Below are 5,871 nucleotides of genomic sequence, written 5' to 3'. Positions count from 1 at the left end.
ATAGATGACGTTGAAAATCTATATTAGTAGATGCCGAAAAAAATTCCAAGACATTTTTTAAGTGCTAAAAGCAGGATTTAACAGATATTTATTGAGTGCCCATATGTGTCATGCTCTCCTTTAGGCCCTGGGAATACAGTAGTGAGCAAAAAAGAAAAGAAATTACTGCCTTCCTGAAGCTGACACTCTAGTGGCAAATGAAAGTTAATAGGGGACCAGGTATAGTGGGTTCGGCATGCTCCCCTTTGGTGGCCCAGGTTTGTGGGTTCAGATTCCAGGTGTGGACTTACACCACTCATCAGCCATGCTGTGGCAGCGACCCACATACAAAATATGGGAAGACTGGCACAGATGTTAGCTCAGGGCTAATCTTCCTCAACAACAACAACAACAAAGAGAAAAAGTGAAATAAATTATGTAGTATATAAAGCAGTGTGTACAGTATGATACCATTTTTCTAAATATGTATATATACTGAAAAATGTCTGGAAAGGTTTTTGTTCATAGTGGTTATCTGGATGGTGGGGATTTTTATTTTCTACTTCACATTTTTTTCCTTAAATTTTTGAATGAATATTCCTTTTAAATCGGGAGAAAATTAATGAATTTCTATTTTGACAAAAATAAAATGACAAAAAAAATTGTTTTAAAGAGCATCTGACTGATTGATAATTGTTATTTCCTTCCCTCAAAGAAATTAAAGATCAACTATCAAGTGGGAGAAATTCTTTGACATCAAAAAGAAGTGCATAAATGCAAATCAAAGCCACAATGATGTGGAACAACAGAAACTACGATTTATTGCTGGTGGGAATGCAAAATGGCACAGGCACTTCAGAAGACAATTTAGGAAGCTTGTTACAAAATTAAACATACTCTCACCATATGATCCAGGAATTGCATTCCTTGGTATTTATTCAAATAAGTTGAAAACATGTCCACACAAAAACCTGCTCAAGGATGTTAAGAGCAGCTATATTCACAATTGACAAAACTTGGAAGAAACTAAGACGCCCTTCACTAGTTGAATGAATAAATAAACTGTGGGACACCCAGACAATGAAATATTGTTCAGCACTAAAAGGAAATGAGCTATCAAACTATAAAAAGACATCAAGGAATCTTACGTGCATATTATTAAGTGAAAGAAGCAAATATGAAAAGGCTACATTCTTTACAATTCCAACTATATGACATTTGGAAAAGCCAAAACTATGGAGAGAGTAAAAAGATCAGTGATTGCCAGGGGTTGGTGGGAGTGGAGAGGGATGAATTGGTGGGGCACAGAGGATTTTTAGGAGAGGAAAACTATATGATACTACAATGATGGATACGTGTCATTATACATTTGTCAAAACCTATACAATGTATAACACCAAGAGTGAGCCCTAATGTAAACTAAAGACTTTGGGTGATAATGATGTGTCAATGTAGGCTCATCAACTGTAATAAATGTACCACTCTGGTTGGGGATGTTGATAGTGGGGGAGGCCATGGGAGAGGGAGATATATGGGAAATCTCTGTATCTCCTGCTCAATTTTGCTGTGAACCTAAAGCTACTCTAAAGAATAAAATCTATTTAACTTAAAAAAAACACAGTGAGATACCACATCACATGCATTAGGATCTCTAATATGAAAAAAAAACAGAAAATAACAAGTGTTGATAAGGAGGTGGAGATATTGGAACCCTTGTGCTCCGTTGGCGGGAATGTAAAATGGTGTAGTTGTTGTGAAAAACAGTATGGCAGTGCCTCAAAAAGTTAAAAATAGAATTACTATATGATTCAGCAATTCCACTTCTGGGTATATATCCAAAAGAATTGAAAGCAGGGTCTCAAAGAGATATTTGCACACCCATGTTCATAGCAGCACTATCCACAATAGCCAAGAAGTGGACATAATCCAAGTGTCCTTCATCAGATGAATGGATAAGCAAAATGTGGTACACACATGCAATGGAATACTATTCAGCTTTGAAAAGGAAGGAAATTCTGACACATGCTGCAACACGGATGAAACTTGAGGACATCATGCTAAGTGAAAGAAGCCAATCACAAAAAGACACATACTGTATGATTCCACTTGTATGAAGTATCTAAAGAAGTCAGATTCACAGAGATGGAAAGTAGAATGGTGGGGCTAGGGGGAGAGGGAAAAGGGATGACAGTGTTCAGTGGGTACACAGTTTCAGTTTTTTAAGATGAAAAGTTCTGGAGATTGCACCACAAAGTAAATATACTTAACACTACTAAACTGTACACTTAAAAATGGTTAGGATGGTAAATTTTATGTTATATGCGGCCACAGTTAAAAATAAAATTAAAAAAAAGTGCTCGGCCTTCCTAAGAAAGTTATCAAACATAGACACCAAAAAGGAAAGACATTTGATTAAACTTGAATAACGCAAATGCTACCAGACAAAATCAAAGGGCACGTGTTGAACTGCAGGGAAATATTTGCAACCCCTGTGATAGGCAAAAGGCTATTAGTATCACTAATGTAATGTACCGAGAACACCTATAACTCAAGAACATCAGAGTGAACCATCCAAGAGAAAAATAGACAAAGACATGAACCAGCCGTTCTCAGAGAAAGACCCCTCATAAAAGATTAGCAAAGGCCAAACATGTTCATTCTCATTAGTTACCACGTAATTTAAAATTTCAATTTTAAAACAAGAAAATGCTGAGTTTCTCCTTTAGAATTTGGAAAAAGTAAGAAGATGGATAATTGCCAATGTTCCACATGGGTCTCTTGGGCACAAGGAAAACCAGATGAGCAGAGTGGCTCAGTTGGCACCTATTTCCATATTTCTTTCTTTCTTTTTGTTTTTTTTTTTAACCATTGCATGTTTTACTTTTGTAATCAGGAAAAAAACCTAAACAATCCTAAGGTGGCGATTCATATGAAAATTAACATGTTTCCAAATGTACGAAACAAATGTACTGGACAAAAGAACATTGATACTCAGTGTCTGAAAGCGTGTGCAGAAGGAAACGGTCTCATACACTGTTGACTGGAGTGTAAACTCATACAACGTTTAGGAAGACAATTTGACAGTTTCCATCCATATTTCAAGTGTTCTTGCTTGAACAAACAATTCCACTTTAAGAAATTTACCATATAGATATACCCACACATGCGCACAAAGGCACATATAAAGTTTTATTAATTACAGCAATTTGAAATTTTGCATAAGTTTGCATTAAGTAAAAAATTGGAAATGACCCAAGAGTCCATTAACAGGATATGGGTTAAATAATTTATGGTATAGCCCTACTATGGAAAACCATGGTAAGGTTTTAAAAATTATATGAACAGATGTGGGAAAACATCCAAGAATATTATTAAGAGAACATGGCAAGTTTCAGAACAGTTGTAAAAATATGTTATAACATAGTCCTATTTTTATAAAGTAATATAAAAATGGGGGGGAAATCTGAAAGAACACACATCAGACTGTTAACGGTGGCCATCTCTGACTCAGAGATTGTAAAGGGTGTTTGCTTTCTAAGATACACGTTTTTGTGTTCTTTGAATTTTTGCATTGATTTTTGATGCCAGGAAATAAAAACAAAGAAAGAAATGTTAACGGTGGGTTTCCTCATACTAGAAAAAATTGAGTACCTCTGGCACCTGGTTTAGCCTCCTGCCTCCCCCCCACCTTCTTCTCTCTATCAAAGTCAAAGCAGACTCCACCTCCTTAAGCATTTCTAAGGGCTTCAGTTTTTCCAGGTGGCCTTCCTTCCTGACCTGTGGACTCTTTGGACCCTGAATCACAACCAATCCCTTTTGACAATAGGCTCTTTATCGTTTATCAGCTTATTGCACCAACCAAGGTGGGAACATCCACCCTGGCCACAGTGCCGAGTGATCAGAAGAGAATTCAACCAACCCTAACTCTGTGAAGGAAAATGATGTCCCTTCTAGATCCCTGATCAGGGCAAGGGAGACTGGCACCCTGTCTGTGCCCAGGGAGGAAGACTTCTGGGGGAGCTCACTACCGGAGCACTGGTTCTTAGCCGCCTCAGCCCATCAAGACTGACAGCACTCTGTCCCTGCTGGACAGCTCCCACCTCACCCGCTGCTGCCTTGCCTGCCCCCACCATCCACTGGGAGGGCTTTCTCCAGGGACCTAAAGGCTCAGGGAAGCTTCCCAGAGAGCCTGGAATTTAGACTTAGCCCTAAGCACCCAGGCCAGTGGTCAAAAGATGGGTAAGTATACATCATAAGGGCTACAGTGTCCCTTCTCTACAGGAGACAAGCACAAGCCCTCTGGTAAAGCCTCTCCCAATCTTTCCTCTGGCTTCTCTCGGCAGCAGGCACTCCTTATCCACACCTCTGCCCCTCTCAATCCTCAGTTAACAGGGAAGACAGACCTGCATCCTGCCATTGTGCTCAAAACCACCTACAACTGCCATGCAGTGTCCCCTAAGTGAGCGCAATTGTGCCTTGTCTGGTGCAAGCCCAGGACAGCTAAAAGCCAAGGGGAAATGCCATCCATACCTGGGAAAGAACTCCTGTTTGCCCTCCTCACCTGCCGCCCCTCACACGAGCTCCTAAGCCCTGGGCTGAGTCACCGGGGGGCCCAGGACACCTTAAGCAGGTATTCGATGTATGCTTCTTCTGGTGAAGGGTAGGTATCTTGGGCACCTTAGTGGAGGGAGGTTTGTACAACACAGATGGGTGAGCCCCACCCCCAGAGTTTCTGATTCAATACGTCTGAGTGAAGCCTGAGAATTTGCATTTACAACCCAGTCCCCGGCCATGCTAATGCTGCCTTCCAGTGAGCCTGGGGCCCACACTTTGGGAACCACTGGGTTTGAAGATGGGGCAGAATCAGGAGAGCCAGTCAGGAAGCTATGGCGGCACCAGAACAGACAGGACCAGAGCCTGAAGCAGGGCAGGACCAGCAGGGATGGACCAGAAGGGCCAGAAGGGAAGATGCAGAACCAGGAGGCATTTCTGGGAAGAGGGTCACCAGGAAATGTGTCCCGATGGTTGTGGAGCAAGAAGAATGAGGAGGCTACACTGACCCAGGGGTCTCTAGCTTGAAGGATTGAGGAGAAGGACTGTGAGGTAGGGAACACATGAGTCACAGCAGAGTTGAGGGTAGGGGTCAAGGGTTCAGGATGTCCAATAGGTAATCAGTAATTTTAGTCTGGATCAGGCATGAGGTATTGGGACTGTGGGAATGTGGAGTTGAAAGTAACTGCCACAGAGTTGGTAACTGACGGTGTGGGAAATGAAACAGCTACCCAGGGAAAGGACATGAATTACAAAAAGAAGAGCAAGAACCACAGGACTGTGGAAAATTCTGCAAGCTTGTGAGTCTTGTTAGATGTTCCTCAAACCTAAGGTAGCTCCCTTGGTCTGCAACTCCCAATACGTAGGGACCGGTAGAGGGAATCCAGTAAAGAAGGGGGAATGATAGGAGGCAGCGAAGTTCCAGAGGAGGCTTAAGGTGTCCTGGGACCCCCGGGTGACTCAGCCCAGGGCTTAGGAGCTTGTGTGAGGGGTGGCAGGTGAGGACACACAAGATTTCTTTCCCAGGTATGGATGGCATTTCCCTTTGGCTTTTAGCTGTCCTTGGCTTGCACCAATCAAGGCACAATTGCACCGACTTTGGGGACACTCCATGGGTGTTCCAGGCCAACCCTGGGGCAGCGGGAAGCCGGGCCTGAAAAGGGAGGTGTGGAGGGAGGAGGCCCACTGCCATTCTTGGTATGGTTCTCTCTCCAGGAGCAGAGCTGCATCTGGCCTTGCTCTGGGCAGCTTATAAGGCCTGGTGTGAGTTTTGTTTATGCAAGTGCAGCATAAAAGGAACAAATCCGCCAGCACTGGGGTTGTTGCCACTCGAGTCCTTTT

Source organism: Equus caballus, chromosome 15, assembly GCF_041296265.1.
Source record: "Equus caballus isolate H_3958 breed thoroughbred chromosome 15, TB-T2T, whole genome shotgun sequence".
NCBI classification, from domain to species: domain Eukaryota; kingdom Metazoa; phylum Chordata; class Mammalia; order Perissodactyla; family Equidae; genus Equus; species Equus caballus.
This window is presented reverse-complemented; position numbering follows the sequence as displayed.